The sequence below is a fragment of the Aotus nancymaae genome, unplaced genomic scaffold (assembly GCF_030222135.1).
Source record: "Aotus nancymaae isolate 86718 unplaced genomic scaffold, 86718_ANA_hifiasm-v0.15.2.pri h1tg000006l, whole genome shotgun sequence".
In the NCBI taxonomy this organism is placed as follows: domain Eukaryota; kingdom Metazoa; phylum Chordata; class Mammalia; order Primates; family Aotidae; genus Aotus; species Aotus nancymaae.
The window spans coordinates 92,250,330-92,267,367 of record NW_026988417.1 but is presented as its reverse complement, the minus strand read 5'-3'; the positions used below and the strand labels follow the sequence as shown (position 1 = coordinate 92,267,367).

The following is a 17,038-nucleotide window of genomic DNA, read 5'->3' as shown; positions in this document are numbered from 1 at the left end:
AATGGACTTACCCGCTACCTGCAGCGTTACCCTGGGCTCGGCAAGGGTGATGGGGGTCCTCGAGTCCGGGCTGCATCGGTCATCCAGAAGGCCAAGAAATTCAGGTGAAGGGATTGCTTCCTGTGGACTGGCCTGCTCCTCACATAGAGGTGCGGGGAGTGGGCCTTTGGTCCGGGATGGGCAATCAACCTTCCAGTGTCCAGTCTGTTTGCAATCTGGGCAAGGTCCAGGGGGTGGTCGAGGACAGGGGCACTCGCGGGCCCAATGTCCTTCTCAACCACATTTATAACAAGACCCGGGTGGGACCTTTAAAACATTTCGGAAGCGTTTCGCTGGACCTCCCTCACCAGATGTTCGGTGTGCTGCCAGCCTCAGTGCTGCTACAAGAGCTTGGGTTTGGAGGCCAACCTTTCGCCTTAAGTGGGCCTGTCGGGTGGCCTCAGCTTTATCCTCTCGGCCATTAAAAACTTTAAATGCCACGTTTACCAGGTCTCTCATGGGAGTCTGGGGGCCCTCCTCAGCCTTTTTAAGTTTCCTCCTTATATCAGTCACCGACTGGGAGATGAAGTGGGTGGCTAGGACCGTAGCTCCTATTGAGGAGGCCGGATCCAGCCGTGTATGGAGGATCATAGCATTAGTTAAGCGGTCAAGAAAGATGGCTGGGTTTTCATCAGGTCCCTGAGTTATTTCCCTTAACTTATCGTAATTGACTACCTTTTGAGCTGCGTTTTGCATGCCCACCAGGAGGCACCGTAACATCTGGTCTCGGCGGCGGCGGCCATCTCGACCGTCCTGATAGTCCCAATTAGGGTCGGCCTCTGGGACTGCTGCCGCACCTACTGGCATCTGGTTATCAGTAAGATGTTCCTGATTAGCGTGTTCCCGGGCTGCTGTAAAAATCCGGTCACGCTCGTCTGGGGTGAGGGTGGAGGATAGGATGACAAACATGTCATGCCAGGTTAAATCATATGCCTGAGTAAGGTAACGGAATTCCTTGGTGTAAGCAGCAGGGTTGGTGGAAAAGGAACCTAGGCGTTTCTCAATGACTGATAGGTCAGAGAGGGAGAAGGGAACATGCACTCGGACCATGCCCTCTGCTCCGGCCACCTCACGGAGGGGGCAAAGGAGGGAGGCCTTGTCGTTGGGAGCACCGCGTGAGCGGGTGTGAGCACTAACAGGTGAGGCCAGGTTGTAATCAGGAGGTGGAGGAGCTGAAGGGGTTTGAGGTTTATCATAAGGTGGAGGATCATTGGGTCGGGCCAGTGGAAAGGAGAGCTCCTCAGGCGCATTAGGGTCAGAAAAAGAAGAGGAAGGTGGAGGGGCTAAGGGCAGAGAGGAGGTTTCTTTGGCTAGAAGTACCTTGGTGGTGGTGCAAGAGGAACAGAGGTTGGGTTGGGAACGAAGATACCAGAAAGCCTGGACGTTTATAATAATCATAATTAGGCAAAACCCAAGAAAAGACATGGCCAGGGCTATGTGCCACATGGCTACAATAAACACAGTACTACATGCAAGACTGACAAACAAAGGGTGGGTGCCCCCCAGATGGGAGGCCAGGCTGATGCTTTCCTGGTCACGTCCCTGTGGAACCGCGGGTTGAGGCCCACACAAGCCCCGCAGCTGTTACGCTGTGGGACTACACATAAACTCACTCACTCACTTGCATTGGAATTAGGCAGAAAGAAAGAAGGGTAGGATTAAAAGTGTCTTAAGGGCAAGGCACAGGATAGGACTAAAAGTGTAAGGCGGCCACCACCTTAAGGGCGAGGCACAGGATAGAATTAAAAGTGTAAAGCGGCCACCATCTTAAGGGCGTGGCACAGGATAAGACTAAAAGTATAAGGCGGCCACCACCTTAAGGGCGAGGCACAGGATAGGACTAAAAGTGTTAGGTGGCCACCACCTAAGGGCGTGGCACAGGATAAGACTAAAAGTATAAGGCGGCCACCACCTTAAGGGCGAGGCACAGGATAGAATTAAAAGTGTTAGGCGGCCACCACCTAAGAGCGTGGCACAGGATAAGACTAAAAGTATAAGGCGGCTACCACCTTAAGGGCGAGGCACAGGATAAAATTAAAAGTGTAAAGCGGCCACTATCTTAGGGGTGTGGTACAGCCACCATTTTGAAAGGGAGAAAGAGAGAAAGCTAAGAGAGACAGAAAAAGAAAAAAAAGACCGAAAATACAGTTTTTTTAGAAAACGGGAGCCTTTTATGCCAAATGGGCTAATTTACAACAACAAATTTGGTATGAGCTGGGGGTTTGGCTCTGCCGTGAGGCAGGGCTGCTTAAACAGGGCTTCTGAGTACCCACACCTTGGTTGCTGGTGAGGGTTCAGGAAAGTGGGGACGTCTCCCTCAAATTCCTGACCCTAAATATACCCCTCACGGGGAGAGAACAAGAGTGTAGGGACGTCTCCTCTTACACTCAGGTCCTAAACTGGAGTCACGGACTCGTGGGGAAGGAAGCCGGAGTCCTCACGGACTCGCGGCGGGAGGCCTCCTGGGGTCACGGACCCGTGGGGAAGGAAGGGAGGGAAGCCGGAGCCACGGACTCGCGGTGGGAGGCCTGCCAGGGTCACGGACCCGTGGGGAGGGAAGCTGGGGGTCACGGACCCTGCAGCAGGGAAGCCGGGGGTCACGGACCCCGCGGCGGTGCGAATCCCTGACGCTGCGCAGCGGTTTCCTGACAGGGACTCCCTGAAAGCAGCAGGTGAGGTAGTGGGTACCAGAAGTCTTACCTTGTGGTGTAACAAACAGCAGCCTCCCGGTCCGGCTCTGCGTGGAGGAGTCAGTTTCCCTGGGGAGGGGTCTTACAACTCCCTCCTGGCTGGCTCGCCATCTGTAAGGTCTGTTTTCACCGAAGATGAAACGGAGAAACTGAGGCCAGCACGCAAATAATCCAATGCAAGGGAATTTATTCAGGCTCCCGGACGAGGTTCTGCGGTCCGGACAGGAAGGGCCGGAGAAGTCGCGCGGACTCCTCTCAGGCACGGGGTTTTATAGGGAGTGGAGGCATCCGATTGGCTGTGGCCAAGGTGGGTGGGACAAAATGGAGGGGAGTGGGACCCGGATGGAAGGAGGCGTGTCTGAGCTCCCGGCGAGGGGAGGGGGCGTGTCCGAGCTCCCGGCGAGGGGAGGAAGGCGTGTCCGAGCTCCCGGCGAGGGGAGAAGGCGTGTCCGAACTCTCCACGACGCGGCCAACCTTACAGTGACCTCATAAGTAGACACCAAAAACTGAATCACAGTGGCTAGGTAAAATAAAACTTTTGCAGCTTCCTTCATGTATATATAATGCCCAAAGGGAGAAAGTTACATCTACAGCTACTGCTATACTATTCATCTGGTCTTCAACCTAAAAGAGAAAAATTGGAAATTGCTCTCCAGGGTCTTAGGGGAATCATAATTTTGACAATTCTAATATTAGTTTCTGACATTCCTATAAGAAATCCTTTCTTCTGTTGTCTAGAGATTGGTAGTACATCATATAAAGCTCTCAAGTTCCTTTCAAAGGAAACTGTTATTTGAAAGATTTAATAATTTAAAAAGACAAATTGACCAGAAACATCACCTCTCTTTCCCAGCAAAATAGGGTCCACTCATTTTTTCAGCGTGCTTTGCCTTTGGATATCTGTGTCTTCTGATAATTTAGGTCAAATCCCTTCTAACTTGTGTTGTGTTTGGCCTGAATGAAGTTGGTCTTTTTATTATCATGGGTTGCAAAGCTACTGGTGCTTCCAGGATCATTGGTGTTGACATCAACAGAGACAAATTTAAGAAGGCCTTATCTCCAGGATCTGCTAAATGCTATCAGTTCCAGGGATCTTGAGAAGCCTATCTGGCAGGCAGGTGTTCATTGAAATGAGTCACAACATGGTATTTGAAGTTACAGGCTTTGTTAAAACCAAGGTGTACTCCCCACTGAAACTTTTAAGATTGCAGATTCTATGGTCATGCAACTGATATGATTTGGATGTGTCCACCCAGTTCTTATCTTGAATTGTAGTTCCCACAATTCCCACATATCATGGGAAAGACCCAGTGGGAGGTAATTGAATCATGGTGGCGAGTCTTTCTCTGGATTTTCTGGTGATAGTGAATAAGCCTCATGAGATCTGCTGCTTTTATAAAGGGGAGTTCCTCTGCATGAGCTCTCTCTTTGCCTGTCACCATGTAAGACGTTTCTTTGCTCTTCCTTTGTCTTCTACCATGATTGTGAGGCCTCCCCAGCCATGCGGAACTGTGAGTCCATTAAACCTCTTTTCTTTATAAATTACCCAGTCTCAGGTATGTCTTTATTAGCAGAATGAGAACAGACTAATACAGCAACCCAGTATTGGTGGGAATAAATAGTTGGTGGGAATCTGGCTTTTAATAGCCTCTCAGAGTTGGGACGAGGCCTTTAAGATGATCTAATCTAGCCACTATGTAAGAGCAGGGAATTCCCTTCTTGCTGTTGCTACATTAACACTTCCAGTGAGGGGAAACGTCACACAAGAAAAGACAGCATTGCCCTTTCCGAAAAGTGGCAGTTTCTCATCTTCACCCTTTAGATAGCGCTCTCCTTTTTCAGTGTATCCACAATCACAAAGATAAGTTCTTTTAGTATCCCAGAATATAATTTGCCAGCATTCAAACCTGCCACTTGCTCTTACCATCATTTGACCTGTATTAGAATTTGTTTTTTAATGTTTAGTCTACCCCGATCAACCTACCAGAGTTTTCCTTATTGAAAAGATGTGAGAAAATTGAGCTAATTGTGCTTTATCTACTTTTTTCTCTTCCTTTATTATTGTTTGAGACATAGCATTGTAGCATTAACCACATTAAAAGTATCTTTATTTGACCTTAACTTTTTTTTTTTTCATTAAAAAAAAAGAAAGTTTCAAGTCATTCTTTTGGTCTTTACCTTTGAGCCACTGTTCTTATTGGTCTCGAGACCCTATTTTATCATCCAGGATAGCAGGGTTCTCCTTTCATTTGTTGTTTTCTTCTTTGAGAAGTCTGTTCTAAGCACTCTGGTGCAGCCACTTTGGAATCATTATATGTGTATCCCTATTCTTCCTCATAGAGATGATTTGTAGAATCCATTGTCAGAGTTTCATACTTCAAATATTCCTTCCCTCCTAAACAACTTATTGTCTTGAGTACATAACCATGGGCTCTAACCTATTTTTCCTAAACTTAAAAATTTGGTCTTTCCAACATCTAAATATAAGGCTGATTCTTCTTACTGTTGCTTCCTTGATGATTAAGAAGAAAATCATCTAAGATGACATGGTTATTTTCATCCTTCTTACCACCAAATAACGTTCCCTACATGCCCAGAGTTCAATTAAGAAAAAGAGTTCTCTTCATTGCTCTTTGAGTTGGTTGGAAAATGCAACTGTCAGCAAAGCAAAAGCAAAATGAGACTTCCAGCACATATTCAGTTAGTTTCCAGCTATTCATTATTTCCTGTTATTCATCATTGAGCCTTATCTCTGTGGTTTATTTTGCCTTTTGATTCTTTGTTGAAGTGCTTTCCTCTGCACTTAAACCCAGCTATTGAAACTTCATGGGGATCTTTTAGACGCACAGAACATTTATTTTTATTTGTAAGTAATTTCTAACAAAAGGGGGTCATTTTAATGGACAGATGGTGATGAAAAGAGATCATTTTAACTAGTTGGAAAAGAGTGGTTTTGCCAGGGATTGCTAAGCAGGAGCAAATCTAACCCCATATTTAAATGCTGTCTTCATATGAAAGAGTCTCTCTCATTTTCTACTTTTAAACAAGTTGACTGCCATAAATCCTACAATAAGAATTATGGAAAACTTACGATTAATGGAATAGTTCCTTTTGGAACACATTTCATTTGCTCTAATGCTGCTCTTTTTTGAAAAAATAAATAGAAACGCTCTCTGTTTGGAAGTAAGGACATAGAAGACAATAATTCCTAGTATAAATGTGAATGTAGCCATACATAATTGATGTCTTTCCAAAAACCAGATTGTTATGCTACCTCATGAAACGTGTTTTAAAAATTTTTAAGAAACAAAACTAATAAAACACAAAACAGTGAAATATGAAGGAAGGATTTTAGCTATTATGAGTTCCATTCATCTTCACCCCTGGCTGTACTCAATGTCAAAAGAATTCCTCACCAACTCCCATCTCCAGGATGTATCAACACAGTGGTTTAAGCAACCCTCCACTACCACACCTCCAACAATTAAAATAAAGGGAAATAACCCATCAGTAGTCCAAGGATGAACATAAAATAATCAAGGCTTAAAACATTTTGGTTGGATGAACTGGTTGAAGGGTAACACACACACACACACACACACAAAATAAATGAGAAAAGCAAAAGTGGGTACATGTTCACACATAGTTTCCAAATCTCTTATAGTCAGAGGAGTCTCTTCTAGACTTCATCATCATTTTCTTTCAGCCTCTAAATGTTTTGTAATCACTTTTCGATAGTCAGGACACCCAACGGCATTTAGTCATCAACAGATACAGCATGTTTCTATAAATGGAAGACAGAAAGCTCCTAAAAATAAAGGGTACTATATACATTATATACCTTATGGAAAAGGCCTGAAAGAAAATTATCCAAAATGTTAAATGTGTTTTTTTCTGATTTCTTTTTGTTATTGGTTTTTATGGGTTTTTTTTTGGTAGAGACAGGGTCTTGAGACCAGGCTGGTTTCAAGCTCCTGGGCTCAAGTGATCCTCCCGCCTTGGCCTCCCAAAGTGCTAAGATTAGAGATGTGAACCACAGTGTTGAGCCTAAATATGGTTTTTCTGGACATAAGGTTGATAGCTGATTTGATCAATTTGTTTTATTCTTTATTTTCAAACTTTCCTCCATGACTACATTACTGTTTTTTTAAAATTTATTTTTATATTGGACAGCATAGACTTTTGTTTCTTCAATTTCTATTCCTTTCTTATTCATTCTTCAGTTGTAAAAGTAATATTATAAGAATAAATTTTCATTATATAAATTTAAATTTAAAAAATTTAAATCATGTAAATATAGAAAATATAGAACTATAGAGACATACTGTCCAATGAGGTAGCCACTAGCCACATGTGGCTATTAAACACTTGAAATATGACTAGTCCCAATTAAGATGTGCTATACATGTAATGGAAAATATTTGATTCATACCTTTTCATCTTAATTGCTGGTTGAAATAATATTTTTGGATATATCTGGTTAGGTTAAATATGTTACTGAGATTAATTTCACCTGTTCCTTTTTGTTTTTTATAATGCAGCAATTAGAAAATTAAAGATAAAATATAAAATTCACTGGTAAAGTTAAATATATAGTCAAATTCAGAATATGCCAATACCATCATGGTGCTTTGTACATCTCTAGTATAAAAGTTAAAAGTCAAAACAGCCAAAAATAACTGCACAAGGGGATTTATTCCTGGTGAGCAAGACTGATTTAACATATGGAAATCAATCAATATGATACATCACATTAACAGACTGAAAGACAAAAATCAAATGATCTTATTAATTGATGCAGATACAGCATTTGACAAAGTTCAAGGTTTTTCTTCATTAAAAACTCTTAAATTTAGATACAGAAGGAAAGTTTCTCAACTTAATAAAGGTCATCTATAAAAACTCCCAGCTAACATCCTAATCAATGGGGGAAACTATTTACCTCTAACATCTGGTACAAGGCAAAGATGACCACTCTTATCATTTCTATTCAACATAGTACTATAAATACTATCAAGAACAATTAAACAAGAAGAAGAAATAAAGGGTATCCAATTTGGAAATGAAGAAGTAAAATTATCTCTATTTTTAGATGACATGATCTTATATGTAGAAAACCCCAAAGGCTCCACCGGAAAACTGTTGAATATAATAAATGAATTTAGTGAAGGTGCAAGATATAAAATCAACATACAAAATTTGTGACATTTTAGACACAAATAATGACCTAACTGAAAATTTTTTAAAAATCTCATTTACAGTAGCATCAAACAATAAAATGAAATAAAATATTTAAAAATAAATTTAACCAAGGAGGTAAAAGACCTCTACAAGGCAAACTACAAAACAGTTTAAGGAATTGAATAGAATACAAACAACTGTTTGTATTCACAAATCAACAGAATTTACATTGTTCAAATGACGATACTACTCAAAGAAGTCTACAGATTCAATGCAATCCCTCCAAAATACCAATGACATTCTTCACAGAAATAGAAAAAAATTCTAAAATTTGTATAGAACCACAAAAACCTCAATAGCTAAAGCAATCCTGAGCAAAAGGAAGAAAGCTACAGGTGTCACATGATCTGACCTCAAAATATACTACAAAGCTATAGCAATCCAAACAGCATGATACAGGCATAAAAACAGACACATAGACCAATGAAACAGAATATATATCCCAGAAATAAATAAATCCAAACAGGTATGGTCTACCAATTTTCAACAAGGGCACCAAGAAAACACAATGAGGAAAGGATAGTTTCTTCAACAAATGGTGGTGAAAAACTAGATTCAGTCCCAAAAATAAATAAATGGGACTATATCAAACTGAAAAGCTTCCACATAGCAAAGAACCAACAAAATGAAAATACAACTTACAGATTGAGAAATAAAAATATTTGTAAACCATATATCAGGTATGTTGTTAATATTCAAAGTTTATAAATAGCTCATACAAACATATATAACCTGATTTTAAAATGGGCAAAGGACATGACATAGATATTTCTACAAAATGCACATAAAAAATAGCCAACAGGTATGTTAAAAGATACTCAACATCCCTAATCATTAGAAAAATACAAATCAAGCCTGGGCGTGGTGGCTCACCCTTATAATCCCAGTACTTTGGGAGGCCGAGGCGGGGGATCATTTGAGATCAGGGGTTTGAGACTAGCCTGGCCAACATGGTAAAACACTGTCTCTACTAAAAACACACAAAAAATAGCTGGGCATGGTGACATCTACCTGTAATCCCAGCTACTTGGGAGGCTGAGTCAGAAGAATCACTTGAACCCAGGAGATGGAGGTAGCAGTGAGCCGAGATCTGGCCACTGCACTCCAGCCTGGGTAACAGAGTGAGGCTCTGTCTCAAAAACAACAGCAAAAAAAATCAAAATTACTGTGAAATACATCTTTACACATCTTAGGATAGCTATTATCAAAAAGAGAAGCAACAAAATATGTTGGTGATGGTGTGGAGAAAAGGGGACCCTTGTACACAGTTGATGGGAATGTAGATTGGTGCAGCCATTATGGAAAACAATATGGAAGTTCCTAAAAAAATTAAAGCTATCATATAACCCAGCCATCTTCTCTTGGCTTGCTGGCTCACTGTATATTTCTCAAGTCCACCTCTATTTTCACATGGTCTTCTCTATCTCTCTGTGTTACCTCCTTTCTGTGTCCAAAAAGGATACAGGTTGTTGGATTTAGGACTTACCCAGATAATACAGAATGATCAAGAGATCTTTAACCTAATTAACATCTGTAAAAACCGTTTTCCCAAATAAAGTCACATTCATAGGTCCCAGAGAATTAGGATAGTAACATCTTTTGGGGGGCCACCGTTCAACCTAGTACAAGGTGACTGTAGGATCATGGGTCTTTTAAACAAAGTAATGTGGCAGGGGAATTGACACCCAAAAAAACTTGAGCAAGTTCCCCAGGGTTGCACAGAAGCCAGTGGTAGAACTGGTCCCATGCTTAGAAGAAATGGGAGAAATGCTGCATTATCAGCCTGAAAATGCTGACAGATTGTCAGAATTCACACTAATATGAATGAGCTCTTTGTTTCTCATTCTTCTGCTCCATCACCTGAATAAAAAGGACAGACAGAGGAAATGTTTCCTGAGCTCCTTTAGGGAATCTTAGGATGAATGACATTACTTTGGATTACCAAAGTAATGCAAAGTACTATGCATTTACTTTTTTCAGCCAGTGGGTCTAATTACTATCAATTGTTATCAAGCAATATCTTAGGTTTATTTCTGTTAGAACTCAAAATGGAGCACTTCTGGTTACATAGTTCTTCTGGTTCTGAGAAGAGACATTTCATTCAGAGACAAATGCTGTAATTTGAGTGTTGATTAAAGAAGTTTAAAGAGCATTCTCTTCCATTTGCATATCCATAACAGATATTTCACAGATATTGAGTAGTTCAAATGATAGTTTGTTCATGGTTTTTTTTAAAAAAGCTTTTAAGGAAAAATTACTACAGGTTGTGACAAGAGAAGAGAAATAAAGGATACCTACTTTTACAAATAGCTGATTATGTACTATCTAAACTTGTCAAAAGAATATATCTATATTGGGGGGCTTTCTGGAGTGGGAAGAGAAGTTCAAGATTCTTTTCAAACCGCTGTTGCTCATTAACAACTGATATTGTTAACCTAACTCTACCTATATATCCTCCTCTAAAATCTTTATTCCAGTCACGGTTTTAAGTGCTATATTTACCACTAGGTGGTGGTAACACACCAGGCACAGACATCACGGTGCTCAGTCAGGTAGGGAGGCGAGGAGCTGGAACACGAGATTGGAGGCAGGAAAGGCTGTGGCCATTTACCTTCCTAAATTAAAAACCCTTAGAAGGCAAAAATAAAGGCTTCTGCATAGCCCTTTCAATAAGGCATTATTGATAAGTTAGAACATTCTGCAATATGTTACTTCCATTGACAGAATTAATATTTTCTGCATCCTACCTTGATAATCTTCCATTTTCTCTTTACTACAGTTGAGTTATAAATACTTATAATACTACATTCCAAGATAAGCAGAGTGAACAATTACAATAATTCCTACAAAAATGCCTTACAAACTCACAAGTGCTAGAGAAATATGGATTATGCTTGATCCTTAATTTATTTTATTTTATTTTTAGGCAGAGTCTGGCTGTGTTGCCAGGCTGCAGTGTAGTGGCACAATCTCAGCTCACTGCAACCTCTGCCTCCTGCCTCCACTTCCTGAGTATCTGGGACAACAGACGCGTACCACCACATCTGGCTAATTTTTGTATTTTCAGTAGAGACAGGATTTCACCAGGCTGGTCTCAAACTCCTGACATTGTGATTCACCTGCCTTGGCCTCCCAAAGTGCTGAGATGACAGGTGTGAGCCACCACGCCCGGCCAACCCTTAAATTTTTATTCCAGGGTAAGAATATTTAGAAGAGCGCTTCTCAATCTTGGGAATACCAAAGGATCACTTAGGGACTTTTTGCAGAAGGTTTTCCAGATATTTATGTGGAATTTACCCTCTGTGATAGTTCAATAAATATTTACTGAGTGAATGAGTGAATAAATGAACAAATACATAATTGTGGAGTTGATGAAATGAGAGGCACTGACTTAGACACTTCTGGTTGGACAGTAGGCTGTGGGAAAGGAGGACAAGGAAAGAAGGGGAGGAACAGGAATCTCCAGTCAGTGACAGGCACTGTCCTTCCAGAAAAGTTGCAGTTTAGGCAGTTGCAGTAACCCTGAAGGACCTGGACACTAACAGATCATGTGAAGAAGTCAGCAGTTTGAGAGTTTCCCTCCGAGAATACTGAGTTTATTAATATCTGGTACCAGGCCTTCATCCCAAGTTGAAGAGGCTTCTCCTACTTCTAATCTGTGGCTAATAACCCTGCCTCAAGGATAAATATTATCCTCCTAACCCTAGGATTTTCTAAGTATTTGCTTTCTTTGAAGATATGTTGGTCCCTCTCTGGCTATGGACTAAAGGAAACCTGCAGGGAATAGCCAAGGACCACCTCTGCCCAGGACGGTACCAATGCCTCTTGTGATTAAGAGTTTCATAATGGCAAAAGGATCAATGTAACAAGAAGAGCTAACGATTTTATAGATCAACGAGACAGAAAATTAACAAGGACATTCAGGACTTGAACTCAGACCGGAACAAGTAAACTTTAATAAATATTTACAGAACTCTCCACTTCAAATACACAAAACATACATTACCACCTCACACCTATTCCAAAAGTGACTACATAATTGGAAGTAAATCACTCCTCAGTAATCGCATAGCATTTCATAGGTTTAAATGAAATATTGGTTGGCTGCTTGTTCGTTATTTTCTTCCCTTATTCCTTCCTGTCTACATCAAGTATAATTATTGGTATAAAAGAGGTTTTCAATACCCATTACTAAACTGCATTCTAGCCTGGGCAAGAAAGCAATACTCCCATTCTCTCTCTCTCTTTCTCTTCCTTTTTCTTCCTCTTCTTCATTTTCTTTCTTTCTTTCTTTCAAAAACAAAAAAAAAGAGTTTTGGCTCAACCCACACATCAGAAGCACCGTAGGAGCTTTGCAATATTGTGTAGGCTCTGAAGTCGAACCAACAGTTTGTATCTTAAAAGCATTCCATGGTGATTGATAAAGAGCCAGGGTTGAGAAATAGAACTAGAACCAGGTCTCAAAGACTTGCTCCAGGGCCAGAGGGCACTGACCACGCCACCATGCCTCATCCTGTTCCCTGTCCTGTTGGTTTTACACAATACTAGTTTTCAGTAGCTTGACCATTACCTGAAATGTTACAGTATTAAAGGCAAATTTGACAGCCCAGCTGCTCACTTATGGTCAACTGGGGGGATATCCTTTGCTTTTTCCTAGCATAATAATATTAATAGCTAACATTGATTGAATTATCACAATGTTCTACACTCCATAAAGCAATTTATATGCATTTAATCCATTTAACCCCTACAACCATCCTACGAAGCAGGAACTTTTATTACCCATATTTTACAGACGAGAAAATTAAGGCTTATAAAGAAGCTGTGGGTGGACCACTTAGTTTGGAAATGGCAGAGTCATGACCAGAACCAACTTGTGTTTGAAACCAAAGCTTCTGTTCCTCCAGAGCACATATTTCTGTTATCTATGAAGGCAAGCTTCATGAAAGAATCTGACTGATAATATCTATAGGTTATTGAAACAAAAGCTAATGTAGTTTGGAAACAATAATAGTAGAAAGTATAACAATCATTGTGTCATTTCTGGCTTTAGTAGGAGATACATGGTATCTTCAAGCCGAGTTATTGCAAAGGGTTTAATAGACTATTTATAAACCTATGGACAGTATTTTTTAAAAGCAACCGGAAAGGGTCTAGTGCCGTGGAGCTGGTATGTGTGGGAGAAGGGGAGAAAGCACTTGCTGGAAGCTGGAGAGAGGCAGAGCTCTATGAAGAGGGCCTCAGGACAGGGATTCATTGGGTAGAGGGAGCCAGCCAAGAGGCATCTGAGGAATAAATACTCCAACCTGACTCTACGTCATTCTTTTCCTGCACTCTGTTCCCCAGCCTCTGAGTGACTCCTCACTTGGCCAAAATGCAGCCAAGGGGCAAGAGAGCCCCTGACTAGTCCACCTGAGTCAGTTAGCCCACCTGGTTACAGAGCAGGGTGGATGGGGAGCCTGGGAAAGAAAGTTGGTGATATCCAGAAGACTTATGTTGACTTAAAATATATCTTTAGAGCCAGGCACAGTGGCTCACACCTATAATCCCAGCACTTTGCAAGGCTGAGGCAGGTGGATCTCTAGCCTGGCCAACCTAGTGAAACCCTGTCTCTACTAAAAAATAGAAAAATTAGGCAGGCGTGGTGGCATGTGCCTGTAATCCCAGCTACTTGGGAGGCTGAGGCAGGAGAATCACTTGAACCCAGGAGGTGGAGGTTGCAGTGAGTCAAGATCGTGCCACTGCACTCCAGCCTAGTCAACAGAATGTGACTCTGTCTCAAAACAAAAGTATATATATAATATGTATATGCAGATATATATATCAGAATATACATATCAGTATATACCAGAATATATATTATATTGTATTATATTATATACATAGTCTTTAGGCACTTTGGTTGAAAATGAAAGGTATTACCCTCCAAAATAATGATTAGCAATCACAAATAAAACTATCCTAGTAAGTACCTATTAACATTGTGCACTTTAACTACATTATGTTATCCTGCATTTATAATACCGCTTCAAGACAGGCCTTATTTACTGGGTCTCTGAAAAATGTAACTTTTTCAAGGTATATAGTTAGTACCTGACCAAGCTTAGATTCTGACTCCAAAACCTGCTTTTTTTTTTCACATAAAAACACTGAAAATGAGCCAAACTAAAAATGACTAAGCAAATAATTTTATCTAGAAAGACCTAAAAGAGTAAGAAGAAAAAATATAGTTAATATTTTTAGATAACTCATTTTTATAACATGATAATTCAGAGCATAAAAAATATTGATATTGCTCAGTCTTCTCTCATTTTTCTCTTTAAAAGGAACTGCTCCAATGTAATGGTGCACTCAAAAGAAGTTAATAATTTGCCTGTCTTGCTGAATCAGTTTAGACTTACCTAATTTGTTTTGTTGACTTTCACTTCTCCACTGGGGTGGGTAGAAAGAGCTACATTTACACAGGGCTGTCTTTTAGCATAAACTGAGGTGGGGTTCCTGAAGCTGGACTCCCCAAAGGAACAGAATAGGCAGGATATAGTGCAACCACGGCATCACTGCCCCAGACTAACTTGATACCTTTCTCAAAGTCCCAATAATAGAAGCAACCTTTAGCTGGCACATTTCCTAGCATAGTGTCATTTTAATCCATAAGCCCAACTTAGTTTGTTAGATGGGTTGGTGAAATCTCTCCTCACATGGAGCAAAATAAGAACAGAAGGGAGGATATAAGTTGGAGGAGAGGATGTAGGAAAGACCTGGATTTCAAAACATTTCAAAGAGGGAACTCTACTCTTGGGACTCTGCATTGTATGAGGCAATCTAGAGGCGAAACAAGGCAGAAATGACACAGGAGATTCATGACTAAATATGCATAATTATATCCGACTGCTTATTGTCTTTCTAAACTTTTCATAGGATGATGCCTTATGTTCTCTACTATTCTATAAACATGTCTTTTATGTTGCACATAGTACAATGTTGATCCACTGTTAGCATATTTGATAACTAACTGAATGAGTGGAATGAAGGATACTTAAGAATCTTTTCAGACTAGGGCAGAGATAGGGAGGTGTTAGGGGAGTCTGAGACAGGGATCAGGTTTCACCTCACAGCATCCAGATTACTCATTCAGGCAACTCCAATTTCCTGATTTTCTTCTTTTGGTTAAAATGTGTATACCTCTTCTCTCAGAGCCTGTTTGCTGGAAAGAGCTCATCTTCCTTGGCTGCTGTCCTTTACACCAAGGCTGTCCTCTCCTCCTGTGCTCCTTGGCCATGCCAAGAGTCACCAGGCTTCTGCTCCTTTGTTTTTCCAGCTCTAGGGGGAAACTACCTTTTGTGAGAAGTAGTACATAGAAACAAATAAGAAGAGGTAAAATTGTTTAGTTTATTCATTATTTCTTCTTCTGATTACTTACTGGATTAGAAAAAGAAGTAGAATGCACATTTTATTTCCAAGAAAAGGTTTCTGCACTTAAATATCCTAAGAATTTGAGTCTGTACAGGATTTGGAGCCCAGATTTGTAACTACTATAGAGGAGAAGGTTACATACATAGTTTTCAAAATTGCTTTAGCCCTAAAACTCTTGCCATTCTTCCCTTATGCTGTCCCTAAGGAGAATCAATAAAAACATTTGAAATTTGTTTGAATGTTTGGGAAAAGCAGAATTCCAGGCAGTGCCAGTTAGTGGGATGCTAAGTTAGTTGGCTATCAGGCTGAGGAGATATGGAATCACCAGCTGTTAGAATTAAATCAGTATTATGGTACACATTGGTGGGGATAATCCATTAATGGTTAGAAACGTCAGTCTGGATGAAGTTTGTATTCAGATTCCACTGCTGCTCAGCTGTGTGAAATTGGATTAGTTACTTAACCTAGCAACACTTCCGTTTACTCATCTGTGATATGGGGATACTAATATCAACCACTTTGTAAAGCTATTTTATACAAATGAAATGATATAATGCATGTAAAACTCTTAATCCTGCATCTGGCACATGATAAGCATTCAATAAATATTAGCTAACATTTGTGTAATCATATCTGTTAACAGCTTGAATTGACTTTCATTCGTGCATAGTGCAGAAAGCTTATTGTCCAATACAATTCTAAACTACTTTTGATGCCTGTAGTTGAAGTCTATCAGGGAGACACCTGAAATCGAACAAAGATTTTGGTTTATTTGTTTGTTGCAACAGGAGACAAAATGCCTTTGGGAACTGTGAGCATCTCCTAAGAGGATGTCAGAAAGAAGTTATTATAAGAGTTGTGCTTGTGTTAGGTGAGTCTGTGAAGGGTTTAAGGAAATGGAGCTTTGCCTGGGATTGGATGTTGTCAGGAAGCAGGGGCAATTCTATAATGGGCATTTTAATAGCATTTATCAAGAAGGCAAGAGGAATAAAGTGGAAATGAACCTGTAATTGGTAAAGAAGCAGCAGTTACTCATTTAACCAGGTATTGTAGTTATCTTTTTTGTGCAGCAAATTATCCCAAAACTTAGCAGCTTGAAACAACCACCAGTTGTCTTTTACTCTAAGGATCAGATATTCAGGAAAGGATTAGCTGGGTAGCTCTGGCTTAAGGTGTTTCTTGAAGTCTCATTTAAGCTGTCAGCTGGAGACGCAGTCTTAGAAGACTGGGGCCAAACTTTAGCTTCCAACTTCTTTCAAGTGGCTGTCAACAGGAGGCTACAGTTCCTCTCTACAAGACTGCTCGTGACATGGCTATCTCCAGTGTGACGGAGAAGAGAGCACAGGAGGAATCAGGTCCAATGAGTTTTATGATGTAGTTTAGAACTACACATTGTCATTTCCACCTAATTATATTCATTAGAATCAAGTCACTAAGTCCAGCCATTTAACAGGAGCTCTACCTCCTGAGGGGAGGAGGATTCAAAAACTGCAGACATTTTTTTCGCACTTCTACATTAGGAAAGTGTGATGTTTGGTTGTTTGGTCACTGTTGTGATTTGAGCAATGATCATGTATGTGTACATATGAGTGTGCATGTTCTGACATGATTACAGAGTGGCCATGTTTTTCTTAATCCATATGGTCACACAATAG

General features: G+C 40.5%; 1 protein-coding gene across 2 annotated transcripts in view; it reads left to right on the top strand.

Moving 5' to 3' along the window:
- LOC105717539 (all-trans-retinol dehydrogenase [NAD(+)] ADH7) overlaps positions 1–17,038 on the top strand; it is a 93,608-nt gene that overhangs the window by 21,016 nt on the left and 55,554 nt on the right. The window lies entirely within an intron of this gene.